Source organism: Delphinus delphis, chromosome 14, assembly GCF_949987515.2.
Source record: "Delphinus delphis chromosome 14, mDelDel1.2, whole genome shotgun sequence".
NCBI lineage: Eukaryota > Metazoa > Chordata > Mammalia > Artiodactyla > Delphinidae > Delphinus > Delphinus delphis.
In genome coordinates this window covers 88,384,390-88,407,053 of record NC_082696.1, presented here as the reverse complement: position 1 = coordinate 88,407,053, position 22,664 = coordinate 88,384,390, and the positions used below count along the sequence as shown (strand labels likewise).

Below are 22,664 nucleotides of genomic sequence, written 5' to 3'. Positions count from 1 at the left end.
TTCCATATTTCCATGTAAGGGACATGAATTATGAATACTTTGTAGGAGAAGGATACACTTTTTCACAAAAATTTAACACTTCTAACACAATTAGAAGATTGATTAAACCATCATATTAAAAGTAGAGGAATTTTGCATTTTTTTTTCCTTTTTCCCCATTGAAAACTTGACTGGCTTTAGTAATGAAACATTAAAGAATTTGAAGTTCTTAGACTCTCAGTTTTTTAAACATGTTCTGAATATAAAAATATATGTTCATTGAGCAAATGTTTGTAAACAATGAACAGCTTCTTGAAGGAAATAGAAGCCACCTCTGCATGTACACACACCTGATCTGCTCTTTTGTCTTAAAAAAGTATCAAAAATATTTTGCCATGTCACTAAATACTCTTCTACATCAGAGAATTTGATTAAGCTTTTGCATCATCTCCCAGGAAAAACGCACAGATATATTATGAATGTAGAACTCCTGAAGCCCATTCATTAACTCTGGTTGAGACCTCTTGTCATTCTTTTCTTAGTGGCTTCATGGTGCATTCCTTCAGACGGTGAGCTGTTTTTCTTTAAACCAGTCCCAATTTGGAGGCTCTTAGCTTTCTTCTAGGGTTTGGTTATAAACAATCTTATGACATCATGCTGGTAGATAAATCTTTGCCCACATCTTTGATTTCCTTAGGGTAAACCCCTGATGTAGGATTATTGTTAGGTACCAAGAGTTACTCTCCAGAAAGTGATACCAGTTCCTCTCCCAATGATGGCATATAATAGAGTTCCTCATTCTTTAAGTGATTGTTCAAAGCAGTTAAAAGGTATAAATATACCGTACTGTTTTCATAAGTATAGGAATTCTGATTGTTTATCGCTGCATAAGAAACCACCCCGGAACAGTGGCCTAAAACAATGACAGTCATTTATTTTGTTCACGAACCTGGAGGTTGAGTAGGATATTGATTCTTTTACTACACTCTTACTGACTGAAAACAATACCTATTTGACTAGCTCACAGTTCTGCAGGTCAGAAGTCCAGGCACAGCATGACTGGGTTTCCTGCTCAGATCCACACGGGAACATGTGAGTTCCCTCCTGAGAGTGTTAAAGCACATGAAATTTAAGTGTAAGACATTGAGCCCCAAACGGATGTTCACCATAGTTTGTGTGGGTCACAGAGCTGAAATCAAGATGTCAGTCTGGCTGTGTTAGCATCCAGAGGCTCTGGGAAAGAATGGCTCCGAGATTCTTCGGCTTGTTGGCATAATTCAGATTCTGCAGTTGCAGGACAGAGGTCCCCATTTCCTTGCTGGCTGTCATTCGGGGGACAGTCTCAGCTCCTAGAGGCCTCTCACTTGCCTTCCCTGCCACACCATTGGACTTCTTCAGAGCCAGCAATGGAGAGTCTCCCTCTTGTCCCTTTTGTACTTCAATTCAGGAAGAGTTCAGGTCCTTTTCATGGGGTGCCTGAGTAGGTCACATCCACCTAGAATAATCTCCCCATCTTAAAAAAAAAACTGATTTTGAACCTTAATTCCGTCTGCAAAATCCCTTCACTGCAGCACCTAGATTTAGAGTTTGATTGGATAAGTGGAAGGTTTGTGTACTTCAGTAAGTAGGAGTCTTAGGGGCTCTGTTAGAATTCTGCCTATTGCAAGCAGTGTCCCCACTTCACGGACCGAAGTGTCTTATTTCCTGAAACTCCTAAGGGAGTTTATCAGTGTTCATTTTATTTCAGTGACCTTGGTGAATGGGAAGACTACCACCTCCGTGAGCAGGAATGGCACCCAGCTTCCTGAGTCCAGAGTGTGGCTCTGCTACTTAGTGGTGTGACCTTGGCTGTGCTGCTCTACTTACTCTACTTCTCTGCCTCTGTTTCCCTCATCTGTAAAATAACATGGAGTTAGTGATTGTTCTTTCCTCGTACGGTTTGTTTTTTAAATAAATTTACTTTATTTATCTGTTTTTGGCTGCGCTGCGTGTTTGATACTGCTCTCGGACTTTCTCTACTTGCGTCGAGCGGGGGCTACTCTTCGTAGTGGTGTGCGGGCTTCTCATTGCGGTGGTTTCTCTTGTTGCAGAGCACGGGCTCTAGGCGCGCAGGCTTCAGTAGTTGTGGCACGCGGGCTCAGTGGTTTTGACTCGGGGGCTCTAGAGCGTAGGTTCAGTAGTCGTGGCGCACGGGCTTAGTTGCTCCGAGGCACGTGGGATCTCTCTGGACCAGGGCTCGAACCCGTGTCCCCTGCACTGGCAGGCAGATTCTTAACCACTGCGCCATCAGGGAAGCCCCCTCTTAGGGTTTTGATGATTAGATTTAATGCCCAGGGAACTCCAGGAACAGTGCTTGACTGTAAATTGCTTTAAAAGTGATTACTTTTGGAGCTTCCCTGGTGGTGCAGTGGTTGAGAGTCCACCTGCCTGCCGATGCAGGGGACACGGGTTCATGCCCGATCCGGGGAAGATCCCACTTGCCGCGGAGTGGCTGGGCCCGTCAGCCATGGCTGCTGAGCCTGCGCGTCCGGAGCCTGTGCTCCGCAATGGGAGAGGCCACAACAGTGAGAGGCCCGTGTACCGCAATAAAAAAAATAAAATAAAATAAAGTGGTTACTTTAAAAAAAAAATGCTTTTGAATCTGCAATTATGCAATTCAGGTGTGTTAAGCATGTTCATTAATAGGAGTTCCTACTATAAAGAGACCCACAAATAAAAATAGAACTTTTCTTTCTTCTTCTTAACTATTTCTGACTTGCTATGTTATACGTATATGCCTTTTATGGTGGGCTGCCACAAATTTATGTTGGAAAAAGTGGAATTTAAATAAATCTTTACTATGCTAATTTGATAGATTTTGATAACTCATTTCACTAGCATGGTACGATATTACCAGTAGCAGACTAAAATCTGAGTTCACTTCTGGCTCTGCCCCTAAATCCTGATGAGTCCTATAGCTGGAAAGGCTTTTGGATATTATACTACGAATTAGTTATAACATTTACTCTGTTTGTTTAGGAAAAACTGGAGGAGTGCCTAAAGCAGTTAAAGGAGGAAAGAGTAATAAGACTTAAGGCTGATAAATGAGTCAATGAAGTAAACAATTGCTTATACTTTTGGGAGTGTTTTGGTTTTATTTCGATTTGATTTTAATCCATATACACATAGTTTGTAAACTTTAAAACTGTAATATGTTGCAAATTGGTTGTATCATATGGACTTTTGCATTTACTGGTATTTAGTGATCATATGATCTATATTCCAGAAAGCATGTTTTTAAAAATATGAAAATCTCGTTGTGTGTGTGTGTGTGTGTGTGTGTGTGTGTGTGCGCCCACATGCGCTTTATGACATTAGCTTATGATCTGTTCATGATTCTTTGATTCAAGAAAGCACTTCTTGTGCATATACTATATATACAGTAGCATAAAAGACATGATGAGACTCTCCTGGCAATGAATTAGGAAAGTGAATCATTTAAATAAATTTAAGATATTGGAAAACTTCTAAGAATGCAATGAAAGATAAAAATATATACTATAAGAATTACATTAGGTAATGTGCATGAAAGCAGGGCATAATCTAAAAAGTTCTAAATATACTTTATCAGAGGTTGAGCGTAGGGAGGAATTTTTCAAAGTGCATATCCACTGGATTGGCGGACACTCATTCAATAAATGGTGAGCACCTGCTTATATAAGGCAAAAGGGGCATCATGAACATAACAGCCTTTCTGAGAAATACTGGAGTTGACCTTATAGGGGGTTTTAAGTGCCTAGGTGATGAGCGGAAGGGGAAGAGTGCACGGGAGTGAATATTTTGAAGGAGCCAAAGAAAACATTGGTGATCGTACATTTAATAAATTGGGTTGGGTATGATTTAGGACTTTTAAACGTAAGCATTAGATATTTTGTTCACTAAAGTTAATTCTTAACATTCAGCAGAGTTGTAATATGTTTTGTTCAGATCAGATTCTATAATTCACTTTCTAATTTAAGGGAAACTTAAAGCAGGTAATTTTCTGATGTGGAATGAGGCTCCATTATGAATTGAACCAGTTAGAAATGTGATCTTTCGTGAAAGATCATTAATAAAACGATAACTTTGGTTTACTTATATACCACCTAAGTGTTATACAGGAAACTTTGTTGGGTGCCTGGGGGTTTTGGTTATTATGTGATAATGGTCTCTGTCTTTACTGGTGGAGAGTTAGGTTAATTACAGATTAATTACATTTTGAGTGTTTTAGTTTTGTTCCTTGAAACTAGGCAAGACTACTTTTGATGACAATGAGAAAAAAATCATGTCAGACATTTTCTGTCTTCTTTTATAGCTAGAACATGAAAATGCCCAGTTAAGAAATGTAACTTTCTCTTTGTCTGAAGCCCTTCATGTCCACAAGCATGATCCTGGATGATGAAGGTGTTTTGGGCAGCATTGAGAATTCTTTTCAGAAGTTCCATGCTTTCTTGGATCTCCTTAAAGATGCTGGGTTAGTTCATTTCTCTTCATGGCGTTCTTCTCTTTGCGACTATAATGGTAGTTTGCTGAGGAACTGGAGCAATTTTCATCACTTATGTGGCCATATTTAGCCAAATTTAGTGTAATTATAGGTAATATAGTTGACGTTTTAAAAGGAGGAATTAAATTTTTTAAGAAATGCAAATAGGGGAGCCTGCTTTGGTAGAGTGGGGAGCCCATTATAAAAGAGTAACCTGTAGACAGAGTAATTAGTAGGTACAGTTTTTTGTAAAGACTAAATTGAAAGCAGTTTTCATTGAAAATATTCGGGAATGGATAAGAATTTTCCTATCTTTCATTTACTTTGCTTGTTTGATAAGTTTGAATTAAAGTTATTTTTGTCTTAGACATAAAAATTATTATTAATCTGCAGGGAAGATATAGGTCAGTGGTTCTCAACCGTGAGCAATTTTGCTGAAAGAGGGAAGTGGAGATTGATAGTTGATGGAGTGGTGTTTTGTCAGTGAATGAGTTGGTGTTGGGAAGGAAGGAACAAACACATTCTTGGAAACTGGAGGAAAGGTGGTAAAGAAGTGTGGGAATGGAGGTGTGACTGGCAGTGGACGGGGTGCACGGTACATGTTGAAGCTGCTAGTGAGACAGTGGGATGTCTCCTAGAGGATGAATCTGGAAAGGGCTGAGAATTTGGGGGAGAGAGAGGCTTGTAGTATGGAGTAGGATGTTGGCTTTTAAGATTTTAGAAGTACTTCATGATTGTAGGTCTGGGGAAATCTAAACTGCTCTTCTGTGATTATAATAACCTTTATCTTTTCTCCTCTCCTCCTCTGGTCCAGGCTTGGGCAGCTGGCCACAATGGCTGGTATAGATCAGTCAGATTTTCATTTACTAGGTCGTCCCCAGATGAACTCTACTGTTAGTAGTCCACCTAAAGAAGAAAAGAAGGCACTTGAAGAAGAAAAATCAGAGTCAAAGCAGAGTGCCCCAGGACCAACGCAAAATCTCCAAGTAAGTGGAGAGGACAGCACTTAAGGATTCTAAGAGTGATTAGCAAAAAGGAAATGACCAAGTCAGAGAGAAAATAATAATGGTCAGTCTCTAATAGTTCACGTGCTCGGGAGCTAGAAGACTCTGGAGTCCTCCCCAAATCTGAGATTAGTAAATGTGGGCCCGTTTCATGATACTGTATTGTTGTACATAAGAAAACTGGAAGTTCTTTAGAAAGTGTATGAGTTAAAGCAAACTCTCCTTAATGAAGAAAGAAAACATTACAGAAAATATTCCAAATTTTAAGTTGTATAAATGTCTGTTCTATTCATATTTTATCTAGGTTTCTATTTGTATGCAGTCAGCTTAACAATGAAGGAACACTAATGGAGGTACACGTACTGATACAATTTTTAAAATAAGTAATCTTGACATAGCTGATACGTAAGATATTACAGTGACTCACCTGGTCATGGGAATGGGAGGGGAAACCTGTCAGCTTTTCCTCCAGCCTCACTTGGAGCCCCCTTCGCCCAGCTCAGCCAATCTCAGACTGGTCTTGGGAACTGACTGGTCTTGGGAACTGACAGTCTGGTCACAAACTATATTATATACTGTTTACATGTGCCTGGAGGATAGCAAAGAAATTAATTTTCTTACAGAGTAGGGTTTTATTTTTAGTGAGGGGAAGGAAATGGGTAATAACTACCCCAGTCACCAAAGTCTGAAAATGTAGCGGACATAGCCTTGGATATAGCTAGGTTAAGCTGAGAATCACTTGGCAGGATATAATTAGAGAAAAACTGGCTCTGAAATCTTCTGAATAATCAATTGACTGTGTTAATAATAAGATCACAGAGTAACACTGAAGTTTTGAACTCTACTTTTTAATGGTTGGCTTTGTTCATCACTGAATTTTTGCCTTGTCTTTTGTCTTTCCCTCCAGTTTCAGAAAATTACAGGTGATGCTGGGATTCCTTTGCCTGTCGACTCCTTCCATGTTCCAGTCTCTACTCAGGAGGCCTTAGAAACTTCCAAAGACAAGCTGGGGGTCGCAGTCACAGAGCAGCGGCAGGAGTCTTTTGAAGATTTCATTGCTAGAACATGTTCTCCTTCAGCAGACGTCATTTCTGGAACTGGAAGTCAAAGAAAAGAAGAGGAATTACCTAGAAATAGCAGGTCTTCTTCAGAGAAAATGACCAGAGCATAATATACCAAAAACTACTCTGCTAAGAAACAACCTGGGAAGGACCTGCATTCCTGCTCTGACTCACCTGTAAAGCAGAAAAGCAAAGGAATTGGGCAAAATAATTCTTTGCTTAATGAACCAATTAGAAGTGAGTCTTCGAAAAAACACATTTCTGTTAAGAAAGAGAGTACAATAGTGACTGTTTCTTCAAAGACAACTAAAAGTAAACTCAGTCTACTAGAACATTCTGAAAGTGATACTCTTGGATCTGATTGTGAATTTCCAGAAAGCATCCATATTCCATCACGCCTAACATAGGTCTAAATCTTTTAAAATCTTTTAAAATTATGTTTTTGCCTTCAAATTTTAATAAATTATTTATGTTTTTATTATAGCATATGGTGTTTAAAAATACTTGACTGGAAGCCATTAGAGAAAGATTTATCTATACTTTTTTATTATAATGAAAGTTTTGGTGTATTTTTCCTTGTGACAGTTTGCACCATTCATTCAGCTAGTGTTTACTAAGGGCTTCATATGTACAGTACTTTTCTGGGTGCTATTGCTTTCAGCAGTGAACAAAATAAAGCTTTTGCTCTCCTGGAACTAACACTCTGTGGTGGGAGAAAACATAAACAACAAAACAGGGTAAGGGGTAAAAAGAGATGGGAATAATAAATGGAATAGTTTTACCATTTGGTTAACTGTCAAACTATTATAAATCGTATGGCCAGAAGCCATTGACATATTTTAATTCACAATAACCAGAGAGCATCAAACAATTTACCAAGGCACTTAACCGTGTTTATGGATTACAGCAACACTATGAGGTAGGGAACTATTACCATCCCCATTTATAGATGAGGAGTCTGAGGAGACATTATGTGAGTTGCCCAGAATTACACAGCTGTAAGTAAGTGGGAAGCTGGGATGTGACCAGAACCCCTGCTCTTTTTTTTTAATGTATGGACTTTATTATGTTTCATTTGTTTCTGATTTATGTGATTTTTTTAAAGATCTTTTTTGATGTCGACTATTTTTAAAGTCTTTATGGAATTTGTTACAGTATTGCTTCTGTTTTATGTTTTGGTTTTTTGGTCACAAGGCACGTGGGATCTTAGCTCCCCAACCAGAGATCAAACCCTCACCCCCTCCATTGGAAGGCGAAGTCTTAACCACCGGACCACTAGGGAAGTCCCCCTTCTGTTGTGATTTTTTATGGCAGTTTTTTTAAATTTTATTTTTTATTGACGTATAGAATTACAGTGTTCTGTTAATTACTGCTGCACAGAAAAGTGACTCATTTATACATTTATATACATTCTTTTTCATATTCTTTTCCATTACGGTTTATTACAGGATATTGAATATAGTTCCCTGTGCTATACAGTAGGACCTTTTGGGGTTTTTTTAAATACATCCACTTTTAAAAAAATAAATGTATTTATTTTATTTTTGGCTGTGTTGGGTCTTCATTGCTACACGCGGGCTTTCTGTAGTTGCGGTGAGCGGGGGCTACTCTTCTATGCGGTGTGCAGGCTTCTCATTTTGGTGGCTTCTCTTGTTGCAGAGCACGGGCTCTAGGTGCATGGAGTTCAGTAGTTGTGGCACACAGGCTTCAGTAGCTGTGACTCGCAGGCTCTAGAGCGCAGACTCAGTAGTTGTGGCAAAATAGTCAATAATTTAATACTGAATGGAGAATTAAGGACTCTAGAGCTAACCTTTGGAGAAAAGTAAGAACAGAAAAGATAAGATTTGGAACACTCATTATCCCTGTTTTCATATAACAGGGTTTCTTGTCATCCAACTATTCGTTATCTACATCCTAATTTTAAGGTGTCTATAGATTCCAGCCCTTCTAAGTCAGCAAACTGATCATCCTGTTTCAGCAAATTACTCACTGATGGATTCATAACATAAACATAATACCGTATAATAGAAATAAAATTCAACTTTAAAGTGAAATTCTGAATTTTAAAGATATAATATCATGAAGCCATTGTAAATAATACCAGAGATCTGCTGGGTTAAACATACAAAGCCATTGATAAATGAGGATGTGTAGTTAACAATTTAAAAAAGAGATACAATAGAAGTAAAAGAAAAAACAATTGAGTATCAAATAATTAAGAGAAGGCCTTGGAAAACTGTTGAATTTTTACCAGAATTAGCCTGTTTGAGCTGCTAACATTGAACATGCAGTGAAGGACAGTTTACTGTCCCATAAACCAGTTTTGCTGAAATAATCACTCAAAACAAAATGTAATTCTTTTTTTTTAATTGTGGCACTTGTGCTTAATTAAAATTTAACCTAAATTTTACTGGCTATAAGAGAAAATATACTGGATTCGTTTATATAATAACATATTTTGACATAAATTTCAAATGAAAATTATTTTCAAATGTATTTTCAATTACTCTTCAGTCACTACAGATGATTTTAAGTATATGGATTTTTTTTTCATGTACAAATCATCCTTGAAAAATAAGGATTCTTTTACTTGAGTAGGACTTATCTTAATCCAGAGATCAGATCTAGGTCCAATAGACAAAATTTTAAAACTTAAAATTTTCTAATAGTAAAAGGCACTTAAAAGGTTAAAACCTCCTAACAGACCAGCATTCCGACTATAGAATCAGCTGATTTATGGGAAGTGAGCATTTTGTTATCAAAATACTCATCCACAGCTGAGTGAGCCTATAGCATGGATACATGTAGATTTCTGTACCAGAAATTGGATGAGCTTGTGTGTGGATCTCCTTCCAAATGCTAAGATTTCAAGGGCTTAACTGAGACCAGAACAGCATTTTCCAAAGTTGCTGGAAACAAAGAGGCCGTTAAAATGTTCCACTGACAAAGGGTTGTAGAGCCAAATAAAGTTTAAAAACACTTCAGACCAAACTCTACTTAACAGTGAAATTCACAGAGCACATTATAGCTCATTCCACATCTCAAAAGCCCTCCAGTCACGAAACATGTTTAAATTTACTGAACCCAGGATTTCTCAAGTTTATTTTACTACAAAATCCTTTTTCTTACATTTTTTTTCTTTTTTGTTGACTTCACATTCACTAATGTCCCATGGGAGCATAGGTGCTATTCAAAATATTTAACAAACTTCAAGTGAAGGCGCTAAACAATCAGGAAGCTGTCTGACTAATTAGACTGACCCTAAAACTAGTGTTCTTTGGATCACTATTTAGAGGAAAAATCTGGTTTAAAACTGAGATCTTAATTGATAATCTAACTCCATCAATCTGCAAAGTTGCCTTAATTAGTAGGGGTTTTTTTTCTTTTTTTTTGGTTACAGTTGCTGGACTTTGTGTAGCTGATATAATGTAAATCATTTCAAAAAGGTCAAATGTATGATGTCACATGTTTTCTAGCATCAAATCCATTTCACTAAGTCTAAAATAATCTCTTTCAAGAGACGCAATATTTTTTTAACCCTGGAAGGTTCAGTTCTAACCTTAAAATAACGACACTTTTCAAAACTAAACTAAAAATTGAAAAAATAAATAATAAGTAGAAAAGGGCAAGAGCTGAACTAAGAGACATTTTCACTGGCCATTAAAAAAATTCTCTTCTTAAATCTGATTTTTAAAAATTAATAGAAAAGACTGGCAATTAACTTATTTTCCCTGGTGACTACTGCCTGTTTGGGGTGATACAAACATTTACCTAGATAACTGTGCTTTAGGAGTAATAAGAATTATATTTTTGGTCTCTGTCCCAGTTTCTGCCACAGAGTTTCTAAAACCCTTGGTATTTCCTAAGTGATGAGATGATAATGGTGTCTTTTGTTATGTTAACAAGGTGATCTTTAGAAAGCACCTAAGGATGGGAGCGGGCAGCCTGTGGAGTCAACCTTGTGATTAGAGGTTGGAACTTTCCCACCCCCTTGCCCTCAGGGCAGGGAAGAGCCACTCAAGACTGAGCTCAATCGCCCATGGCCAATGAGTTATTCAGACACGCCTGTGTACTGAAGCCTCCATAAACCCCCAAGGACAGGGTTCAGGGAGCTTCCCAGTTGGTGAGCACATGGAGATTTGGGGAGAGTGGGCTCCATGCTTTCTCCCCATACCGCGTCCTATACATGTTTTCTATCTGGCTGTTGCTGAGTTTTATCATTTTATAATACACCGGTTAATCTAGTTAATAGAATATTTCTGTGAGTTCTATGAGTCACTTGGGCAAATTAATTAAAGCTAAGAAGGGGGTCGTTGGAACCTCTGATCTGTGATACAAGGGTCAGAAGCACAGGTGACAACATATACTTGGTGACTGGCACCTGAAGTGTGTGTGTGCATTCCTGCTGGACTGAGCCCTTAACATGTGAGATCTGATGCTATCTACAGGTAGATAGTGCCAGAATTCAGTTGAATTATAGGACACCCAGCCGTTTGAGCACTGCTACGCTCTCTCATTGGAAATGGGGTGCTCAGGACCACTTAATGCTTTCCAGGCTCTGGCTTCTGTGAATTCATGACAACAGTAACCTCTGAAACATACACATGTACCTTTGCCACAAAAAACTTCTGATAGACACATAAGAAATTAATAAAAGTTGCTAAGAAAGGGGGTAAGGGACCTAACATTGGTTGGATGAGGGGGAAAAATATTCCAGAAGGAATTACTACTACTATCTATCTTTTGATAGTATGTGATTTTTAAATATGTGATCTCATTAGATTTTCCAAATACAAATAAACAAGATAATTATCATTTTTTTAAAAAAAGGCTGAAGAAAATGTAGTTTTATATACTTCAGGAAAAAGAAAATTGAGGGAGGATTTGATTATAGTGTTCAGTAGGCCAAGAAATGTGAATAAAGAAAGAATTACTATAAAGGGGCCAGAAAAATGATTTAGGAGACAAGACTTTAGGAGACACTTTCTGATAAGCAGAGCAGTAACTCTTGCCCATTTCCTTTGTTTTTGGCCACGAATGGTTAAAGGCTCCTGTGCGAGGGCTACAAGAGGACTAGTGTCCACATCAAGTGGATAGCTTAGATCCTGATACCAACTACTGGAAATTATCCAGGGCCCAGGAAAGAAGTACTGGTAAGCTGCAGTTGCCAGCACGGTGCTTGGTAGATGTAAATATTTGTGGGTCTGCTAAATTAACGGTAAGACTATAATTCATAATACCTTGCACACAAACTAGATTGGTAAGTTTTCAGTGGATGACTTTATTACCATTCCGAACTCAGATGGAACAGTACTCCTCAATGACTGAGAAATCAATCTTCCTCAATCTTCATGTATCACCATCTGCAAACATTGCTCTCTGTCACAGATTACCTGCCTTCAGCTATGGATGAGACAGTGAGATGCATTTCATTCTCCTCTTCCTGGACACACAGAACAAAACCTTTTCTAACCTCCCTTGGAGCCAGGCAGAGGTCAAGTTTTTGCATTCTTGTTGAAAGGGTATGGGTCTACCACTTTCAGGCCTGGTCAGGAGATATTATGCATGATTGTCCATGTTCCCTTCTGCTGTAGTTTAGGTAGTCATGCATTTAAGACAACACCTCAAGGTGGAGGGGGCATGGGTTCCTGATTCACTACTTGAAAGCAATCTGCTAAGAATGAACCACCTAATTCACACGGGTCTCTGACAAGAGAAATAAACATATTAAGTTAAGACACTTGGCTTTCAGGAGTGTTTGTTATACTACCTAGCATCAATTACCTTGAGTAATTCATTGCTAAACTGGTACACTGGTAATAACCACGGACTAGTGATGAGTCTACTTAATTCCAATCCTCTCCATTTCTCATTGCTGATTTACTCTATACTCACCAGAAATTATTTTTCATAGGACTTCTTGATGACCATGTCAGTCTAGAATTATCCATAGTACCTCTATGTCTATCTCTTCCTCCAATTCAACTTCCCAGTAGGGGACTGGCATTACCCCTCTGTGTAGATACAACCATGGAGGATCAGGTCCTAACGAGATCGTATCTAGAAGTGCCCTGTTCTGTAAGGTTAATGGTTTATTTTGCTATACCTTGGATTCATATGTTGATTTAAAATAAAAAGTGACATGATTTTTGAAGGTTGAAGCTGAGTGGCTGAACCAAATTTCTATAATCAAGTTAACATATATTTTCCCCCTGAGTCTGTACTAGGTCATTTCTTAAAAATTATTTTTTCTATCCTATGAATCTATATGTTTACATAAGCATTAGCTATTATTCCCAACGTCTATGTTATGGACGGAAAATAGGATTCTTCTCGTGTCCCAACTCAAATCAAACAGTAAAGCACTGTTTACATTATACAAGGTTTACATTGCACAGGACTGTTTATATTCTACAAGGATCCTGAGGTCATGTCTAGACCCAATGGGGAAAAATGTCATAATAGATTAGTAAGGACTGTAATGAAGATGGAAGGGGAAAGTGGTGGCATATGTGCTAGGCATTTATTTCCCCAACTGAGGTCATTTCCTTGTCATGTATCACAATGCTACTGTAGTTGCCCATGTGCTGCAATCCACTGCCCACCCATCCACCCATCTAACATTTTTGAGGACTTAATCTGTGCCAAGGACTCTACTCTCTGCCTGAAAGGCAAGTGAAAAGTACAACCCAGGTCTTTCCTGAAGGAGCACATAAAGGAAGACTGATCTCTGAATAGTAAGTGACACAAGATAATGGCTGAATGGGTGGTTGCTTTTTATCGTGTACTTGCAGGATAGAAAGCAGAGAGAAAAATAGCTCCAAAGAGTTGGACAGTTGTATTATCATTGATTTTCGAGTGACCACCAATTAAAGGGCATGCTTAGCAGCTAGAAATGAGGACCTCATTAGATGACTACAAGAGCCAGACACTTTCAAAACGTTCCCCTAAACTCTCAGTTCCATTTTCATTTCATGAAGAGACAGCTTGGGAAGTCAGAGGTCATGCTCTTGTATGTCCACAACAGGGATGACTTAAGGCACCGGTAAGCTCCTGCTGAGCTGCCACCTAAGGTCATACGACTGTGAGTCATGGCGGGATATAATGACTTGGGCAACATTCTTTCCTGCAAATACGTACAAGATGGATGATGAACAGTATTGAAGTATAATATATGGTGCCGATCATGAATTTAAATTCCCTCAGAAATGGAGGAGAAACAATTAGCAAAGGGCATTCTTGACTTCGTTGAGCAGCAATGCCTCTCTGACTCCCGAGACACTCATTTTCAGCAGTCAGGCCACAAGATGTGTCTTCAATTTCTGCAAAATCTAGTTCTAGCTAGATTTGGGGAACTAATGGGAACATGATCTTAATGGATGTCTCATGTTTCTCATGCAGTGTGGCTGTGGAATTTTATGGGATGGAGTCAACAAAAAAGACAGGTCCTTTTTTAAAGCATTCTTTGTATCTGTTCAATCTTGTCACTACCATAGTGTCCTACTAAAAGGACGTTTCAGGGACTGTGTGAGGCCTGGTACAGTGCGTTTTTATAGTCAGAGTGGGTCAGCGGATGGAGAATCACATGAGAGAAAACAAGAGGATGAGGTGCTATTCCTGGCTCCAGCTTCACCTCAGAGAATGACCTTGGCAGAAGCACTTAACCTCACTTTGAATCTTTGAACCTCAGTTTTCTCATCTGTGAAATGAGGAAAGAACATCTGCCCCTTTGCTCCCTCTCAGGATTGTTGGAGGATTAAACAGATCAGGGCTATAACCTGAAGTATGGTGAACTCATGAGGAAAAAAATTAGACATCACTTAACTGTATAATATTCTTTTTAATCATTACTAATTTCCAAAGGTGAAGAAAACCTTGTTTAAAAAAAATATGTAAGCTGATTGTTTTTCTGGAAACAAAATAAAGGCTCAACTAGCAACCCTGCATTATAAAAGAGAACCTGAAATGCACATTCCAAATCTACTTCGAGACAGAAAGACCCCCAAATTCCTTCCAGTTTCCTAAGATTTTTCCACTATAATTTTTTTCGTTATTGTCTTCTTCATAAAATGTTAGTTATATTTTGGGGTTTTGCTATTGCATAGTTTAGCATATATAAGGAAATCGTCTTTCCAATTCACTAATAAAAAAGGGAGTACAGGAGAGAAGAAGGAAGAGAGGGAAGAAGGAAGGAATAAATAGAGAACAAACCCACGTGGCTAGAAGAAACTGACCTGAGAAGACAAAACAATTCATAATTTAAAATACTATATAATACAAATGAAGTTAAAGATGTGTTTGCCCAGAAGAGGACTGACTTGAAGTAAACTGATATGATTTTCTGGATAACACCGTGTATTTCCCTGCTTTAGTGAAACAGTCACTCATAGAAGAGCTCTATCTACAGGGAAATTATGAAAGAAATAATCTTCATTTCTCCATGATTCTTTAAAACCAAATTGGACTTTATTCCTTCTTATTTCTCTCTCAAACTCCACTCTTTGACATAGAAAATAGCATTCTGGAATGACTTAGAATTAGAGATCAGTCAATATTTCATGATTTTTAAGGTTCTTCATTATGAACAATGTGAATTTGGACCCAATAATCCTAATCCTAGCTTTTTCTTTAGTTCTATAGTTCTATTAGGCCATGTTGTTAGAGCACTGTTTACACTTATTGTCAATAGTCTCTGGATTGGAGGTCAAACTGTTACTTACCTTCTTCAGCATACCCTTCAATGATTAAATGCCCCCAAGGACTTTTAAGAATCATTTTCATCTTGTAAATATTTTTAAATTGACATCTTAACTTTATAGTTGCTTCCCCTGTGAGGGAAAGAGACTAGGGTGATGGAGGGTTTTTGCTTCTTACTTTGTATTTTTTCAAGTACTTATTACATTTTAAATTAAAATCAAGGAACCAGCACAAGAATGCTAGTAAGGTGTAAGTGAGATGTAATGCTTGGTGTGCATAAGGGTTCAATAGTCCACTGTGAGAATGCAGCCTTTTGAACAACCTCAGTGATAAGTGGGAACCACTTGTCCACGACTATTTTATTTAAGATGCAATACTCATTTCTATCCCCTTCAATACATTTTAAGTACCCCAAGCTAGAATAATGGGGCTAGAGGTGCAAGAAGAACATTATACCAAACAGGGGCAATATAAAAAAACATTACAATCAAATTTTCCTTATTAAAAATATAAGTCAAAAACCTAAATACACTATTATTCCACGGAGTTTTAAGGTATATTAAAAACATTGTGATAGGATGTTTCAAAAATTATGGTACAATCCCCTTCTGACACCCTCATTCCTGAGTCACCACTTCAGCAGGACTGGGCTTTGGCACACTCAACCCACATGATGAGACAATAGCAAAAGAGCTTGATGGCTCAGTTGCCGAGGACTAGCCCACTAGGTTCTGAAGACAAGTGGACCAGGTGCTCCCACTGTCCATGCCAACCACCAACCTGTGAGTGAGGCTGTCTCAGACCAGCTCTCACTCAGCTGATCCATCAGTTGACTAAAACTGCACGAAGGAGCCCAGATAAAACCAAAAGTAAACACTACCCAGATGAATCCAGTCCCAAATTGCCAAGTAATTGCTATTTTAAGCCACTAAGTTTTTTGTTGTTTTTCATATCTTTATTGGAGTATAATTTCTTTACAATGGTGTGTTAGTTTCTGCTTTATAACAAAGTGAATCAGTTATACATATACATATGTTCCCGTATCTCTTCCCTCTTATGTCTCCCTCCCTCCCACCCTCCCTATCCCACCCCTCTAGGTGGTCACAAAGCACCAAGCTGATCTCCCTAAGCCACTAAGTTGTGAGGTGGTTTGTAATACAGCAAAAGCTAATCTATACTCTAATACGATTTGGTCAAGTGGGTTTATCCTTGAGAATGCAAGGTTGGTTCAGTATCAGCCAATCAATTCATGTGATTCACTGTATTAGTTAAAAAAAAGGAGAAAATCATATCATCATTCTTTTTAGATAGAGGAGATAAAAAGCATCCCATGAGGTTCAAAATCTATTGGGTAGGGTAAATTTTATAAAACTAGATCCAAATAATAACTATCTTTCCTTGATAAAGGTTATATACCAGAAATACATGGCACATGTATACACTAACAAAAATTATTATACTACTAATTTTTTAAAAAAATTAGCATTTCCTTTAAGGAGAGAATTGAGATAAAGATTTCTAACATTACTGGTCTATTGGAACTGACCTTTTTGGAGCTGTGTATTGAGAGAAATAGAAACAGAGAGAAGGTTTAGAAGAATATAGATAAAAATGTCATATTTATAGATTGTTTTGATTATGTATTTCATTGGAAACACAGGAAAATCAATAAGCTATTAAATCTAAGAAAAGAGCTCAACATAGGGGCTGGAAAAAAATTAATACACCAAAATCAATTGTGTTCCTCCATAGCATCAATATCTAGATACAATACAAGATGAATTTACCATAGTAACAAAACCTATAGAAAGTATGGGGTTTCACCTAATAAATTATGCAGAAAACCTTCATAATGAAAACTTTATTAGAGGACACATGAGTAAAAGAAATATATATCACAGGTATGGATGAGATGACTTGCTATAAAAATATAAATGTCCTTATATTAATCCATAAAATTAAATGCAACTGTAATAAAAGGCCAAGCTTTTTTTTTTTTTTTTTTTGAGGGACAGCATAAAAAAGTGATTCTAAAATGTATCTGGGGGACTTCCCTGGTGGTGTAGTGGTTGAGAATCCGCCTGCCAATGGAGGGAACATGGGTTCAATCCCTGGTCCAGGAAGATCCCACATGCCACGGAGCAACTAAGCTGGTGCACCACAACTGCTGAGCCTGCACTCTAGAGCCCACAAACCACAACTACTGAAGCCCACGAGCCTGGAGCCTGTGCTCCGCAATAAGGGAAGCCACTGCAATGAGAAGCCTGTGCACCACAACAAAGACTAGCCTCCTGCCCCACCCCTCGCTGCAACTAGACAAAGCTCGCAATGAAGACCTAATGCAGCCCAAAAAAAGAAAAAAAAAGAGCAGATTGCTCTATCTCCTATAAAAAAATTAAAATAAAATAAAATAAAAAGTATCTGGAAGAATAAAGTTCTCCATACAGCTAAGGTAGTTTTGAAAAATAAGCTCAAAATGGAGAATGTGCCCTATACATTAAGATATATTGGGAAGTCATGATAGATAAGAACTGTGTGATGCCCTTGGAAGAAACGGCAAACAAGAAAACAAATCAAACAGGTGGCCTAGAAATAGAGCTATATACAGATAGGAAGTTGGCACATGAAAGAGATGGAATCATAGTCCAATGGCGGAAGCTGAATTACAGCTTTTGGGGAAACAGTCTCATTTTAAAAAGAGATATGAGACTGGATCTTAACCTAGTGATATCACTTATGTTGTACCCAGTCCTATATAGCTCACCTAATCTTCACAAAAAAATCCACAAGGCATAAACTATTATCCTCATTTTACAGGTGGAAAAACTGAGGTATGAGAGATAAAATGACTAGCCTAAGAAGTACATGGTGGAGCTGGAACTTAAACCCCACAGAAATCATTCTATTAACCATTATGTTATATAATTCCACCTAATGTACAAAAATAAAATACAACAGTTTTAATATCTAAATGTGAAAAATAAAATCTAGAGAGAATAAAAGAAATTGCAAGGTAATATATTTGTGATTTCAGGGTAAGAGATGAAATAGATCTTTGAAAAATAAAGAAGCATACATTGTATGAAGCAAAAGTGATGAATTTAACTACATTAAAATTATAAATTTATTAATATAAAAAATCTGATTAAAAAAATGGGCAGAAGAGCTGAATAGACATTTTTCCAAAGAAAACATACAGATGGCCAACAGGCACATGAAAAGATGCTCAACATCACTAGCCATCAGGGAAATGCAAATCAAAACCACAATGAGAGATCACCTCACACATGTCAGAATGGCTATCATAAAAAAGAACAAAACGAACAAGCCTTGGCGAGGATGTGGAGAAAAGGGAACCCTGGTACGCTGTTGGTGGGAATGTTAACTGATGTAGCCACTAGAGGGGTGGGATAGGGAGGGTGGGAGGGAGACACAAGAGGAAGAAGATATGGGGACATATGTATATGTATAGCTCACTCACTTTGTTATAAAGCAGAAACTAACACACCATTGTAAAGCAACTATACTCCAATAAAGATGTTAATTAAAACAAAAACAAAACAGAACAACCATATAATCCAGTAATTCCACTCCTGGGTATATATCTGAAGAAAACAGAAACACTGATTTGAAAAGATGCATGCACCCACATCCAGTGTTTATAACAGCATTGTTTACAATAGCCAAGATATGGAAGCAACCTAAGTGTCCATCAACAGATGAATGAATAAAGAATACGTGCCATATATACACAATGGAACACTGCTCAGCCATAAAAAATGATTAAATTGTGCCATTTGCAACAACATAGATGGACCTGGAGGGTATTATGCTTAGTGAAATAAGTCAGACAAATACTGTAATGATATCACTTATACGTAGAATCTAAAAAATAAGACAAATGAATGAATACAACAAAACAGAAACAGATTCACAGATATAGAAAACAATCTAGTGGTTACCAGTGGGGAGAGGGAAGCGAGAGGGGCAAGATACAGACTGGGAATTAGGAAGTGCAGACAACTATGCATAAAATAAATGAGATACAAGGATATATTGTAGGGCATGGGGAATACAGCCAATATTTTATAACAACTTTCAATGGAGCATAATCTATAAAAATATTGAAACACCATTGTTGTACACCTGAAATTAACATAATATTGTAAATCAATTGTACTTTAATAAAAAATTAGAACTTTATGTACAATAAAGGATACCAAAGTCAGACTGAAAAACAGTTGATGGGTAGAAGACATACACATTATCTAAAACCCAATAAAGGACTCAAAATCTGAATACAAAAACTTCTACATCTCTAAAGACACTGAATACTCAATAGAAAAATGAGCAAAGGTCATGATAGGCAATTCATAGAATGGAAAACATGAATAGCAAGAAAGTATACGAAGACCTAACTTTTCTAGAATCAGAGCAATGCAGAATTAAAACACCTTACTTCATATGAATCCACACATGCCAAATTTCCAGAAGTTAAAATGCAAATTATGCAGTAGAGCAACTACGCCTACGCACCACAACTACTGAGCCTGCGCTCTAGAGCCTGGGAGCCACAACTACTGAGCCCGCGCGCCTAGAGCCTGTGCTCCGCAACAAGAGAAGCCACTGCAATGAGAAGCCTGCGCACCGCAACGAAGAGTAGACCCCTCTCGCTGCAACTAGAGAGAGCCTCAGTGTAGCAACGAAGATCCAATGCAGCCAAAAATAAATAAATTGATTACTTTTTAAAAATGCAGATTAACAGCATGTGGTGACAAAGGATATGGCAAGAGAAAAATTCCAAGTATTGCTGGTGAGGGGAAAATGGTACAGCTATTCTGGGGAGGAATCTGTGAAATAAGGCATATATATGACTTCTACCTCAGCCATTCCACAGCTGCACTGTTACTCTGCACTGTTACTCAAGGGGACATGTGGAAAGAGTGTATTAATGCTTTATGGTGGACATAAAGTGTTGAAAATAGCCTAAGTATGTATCACCAGGGTAATGGATAAGCAAAACATGGTATTAACATATGGTGGAATATTAGACAGTGGCCAGAAGCAATAATTTCTATGAAGCAACATAGACAAATTTTAAAACAATAATTTTGTGTAGAAAAAAATAAAAGAATAGGATATGATTTTTAGTCGATACTACTTTTGCAAAAGTTAGAAAATACAAAACAATTCAGTATTTCAAATATATACATATGTTTAAAATAACTATGAAAGGTGAGTTGGGAAATTACATATTAAATGGCCCAAATGGTGCTATATAGGGGAAAATAAAGGAAATAAATCTGGCAGAGGAACATCGGGGCCAAAACCAATCTTAAAAGTATTAGAAAATAGAGTGACCATACACACTGATGATAGAGTGACATGAACTGAGGCATATGGTCCCTTTTGAGTAAATGCCTTAAATACAAACTAAAAAAATAATGTCATAAGATTTACAAGCACTATAAAAATATTTAGCATTATTGCAGTAGATAGTAGAAATATATAACCTTTCAACTTAAATAAAAACAAGACTGATGAAATATCATCTTTGTTCCCATGTCATCCATGCAAAGGAAGAAATAATAAATCAGCTTTTAAGATAGAATTTTTTACAATGAGAGATTAAAAAACAAAGAAAAAGAAACCCTAACTGTTTATCCCATGAAGGGAGAAAAAAACAATTTGAAAAGTCAGAGTAGAACTCTCTGAGGACAATATTTAACATCAATTTTTGTAAAACAGAATTTTAAGAAGCTGGTTTTGAATTGTTTATAGAGTTTCTAATTAGCATGCTGAGGAAATACAGGGTCCATCTTAATCCAGAAGCAAATAAAAAGTTCTGACTCTTAAAATTCTAGGCTCTAGAGTAGGTGCGTGCTGGTGTGCTGGTGTGTATGTATGTGTGTGTGCACATTTGCTGTGTGTTTTCAATAAATTCAAGAGTACATAACGGTGTATGTTATTACATTGTAACAATTCTTAAGCAAGTCTAACTGAAGGTCAGTAGCAAACAAGTAGATGCCGCTTAGGTGGCCCCCCAAACTCTCAGGTAATGCGCAGATCTGGCTTGGCAATCATGTTCTGCTTTTAGACATAATGCATTTTTATGTTCTTGTTAGCATTGAAAGACTAACTTGAATATTCTGCAACTGATGAAATGGACAACAGAGCAGTAACCTAGAGTTTACAAGTATTTGGGGCAGTAAAACTTTAGTTCTAGATTTAACTTGGATTTTAGTCCTAATTTAACTTGGATTTTCTACAACACATTTTTTTTCTATAAACTGGAGGTCTATACCACCATAATCCTAAAAAACCTGTGACTTTGGGCTTCAGGGGTCTAAGCCTTCTCTCTAAGTGACTGAAAGGTACAACTGGATATTAGACCCGTCTAAAAATTGTCCTTTTTGCCCTCACATACAAGGGTTCAGCTTGATTTTTGGATAGCTGTCATTTAAAAAAAAAAAAGTGCAAAGAGCTAATGCCTTTTGCTACAAGACAAAACAATTTCTCCTGGACATGCAGGAATAGGAGGCAATGCCATGTGTTGGAAGCACGCACATATTTTATGATAGATATTAATCTGGAGGTTAACAGCTAGGTGCTCTGGTTGAAGTAGTTTATTTCAAACATACATATAATGTTAACCCACTTTGTAACAAAGCCTTCAACATTTCATATGCAAATTCTTTTTTCTTTCTAGTTTAAGCCCAAGGAAATCCCTATAAATCTTGTCTCCAAAGAGAAAATATAAAGAATTCATAAGATTAAAGAGTTCTTATCAATTGTATAAAAAACTAGAAATGTACTAACTAGACAAAAATGTAGATGTCTAAGAGAACGTCCAACAAATAGAAAAGTAGAGGACTGCACTGAGATTGCAATCCTGAGAAAAATACGTTATTTCTAAATGAAGAAGTAAAAGGACATAGTATAAATTGAAGCCAGAAGAAAAATTTAAAACCTACAAAAATACGAGTCAATACAAAGTTAAAAACCCATTAATTTTACTATATACCCAAAGGCTTCACAAAAGATCTCATGAATATCACAAATTAAAATAAAACAAACAAAAGCCAGAAATATTGTTTTCCCCAAATTGTACTACTACCTGCTTATTGCTTCAGTGGTAAGAAGAAAAATTATCTTCAAATAGTTAAATTGTATACCTACTTATATTTTAACTCTTAGGTGGATTTGTTATATAATATATATGATCTTTAAAGAAAACTTGTTGATTGTTTATTTTGGCATCTGTTAGGAAATTCCTATTTAATTAGATAAATCTCCTTAGATAACTCTTAAATAAAAATAGATGCAAATATAGTATGTTTCATATCATTCATTTTAGACCTCTGAGAGTTGGAAAAGCTCAACCTGGAGAAGAAACTAGTTTTATTGAGGGAAGAAACTACT

General features: G+C 37.2%; 1 protein-coding gene and 1 pseudogene across 1 annotated transcript in view; one reads left to right on the top strand and one right to left on the bottom strand.

The window, feature by feature from the left end:
* The window catches only part of LOC132437193 (centrosomal protein of 78 kDa-like), a 30,320-nt pseudogene extending 23,335 nt beyond the window's left edge, over positions 1 to 6,985 (top strand).
* The window catches only part of LOC132437192 (uncharacterized), a 48,777-nt gene continuing 32,555 nt past the window's right edge, over positions 6,443 to 22,664 (bottom strand). Inside the window, exon 4 of the mRNA XM_060030458.1 lies at positions 6,443 to 6,581. The gene's annotated coding sequence lies outside the window, so the exon portion shown is untranslated. The remainder of the gene's footprint in view (positions 6,582 to 22,664) is intronic.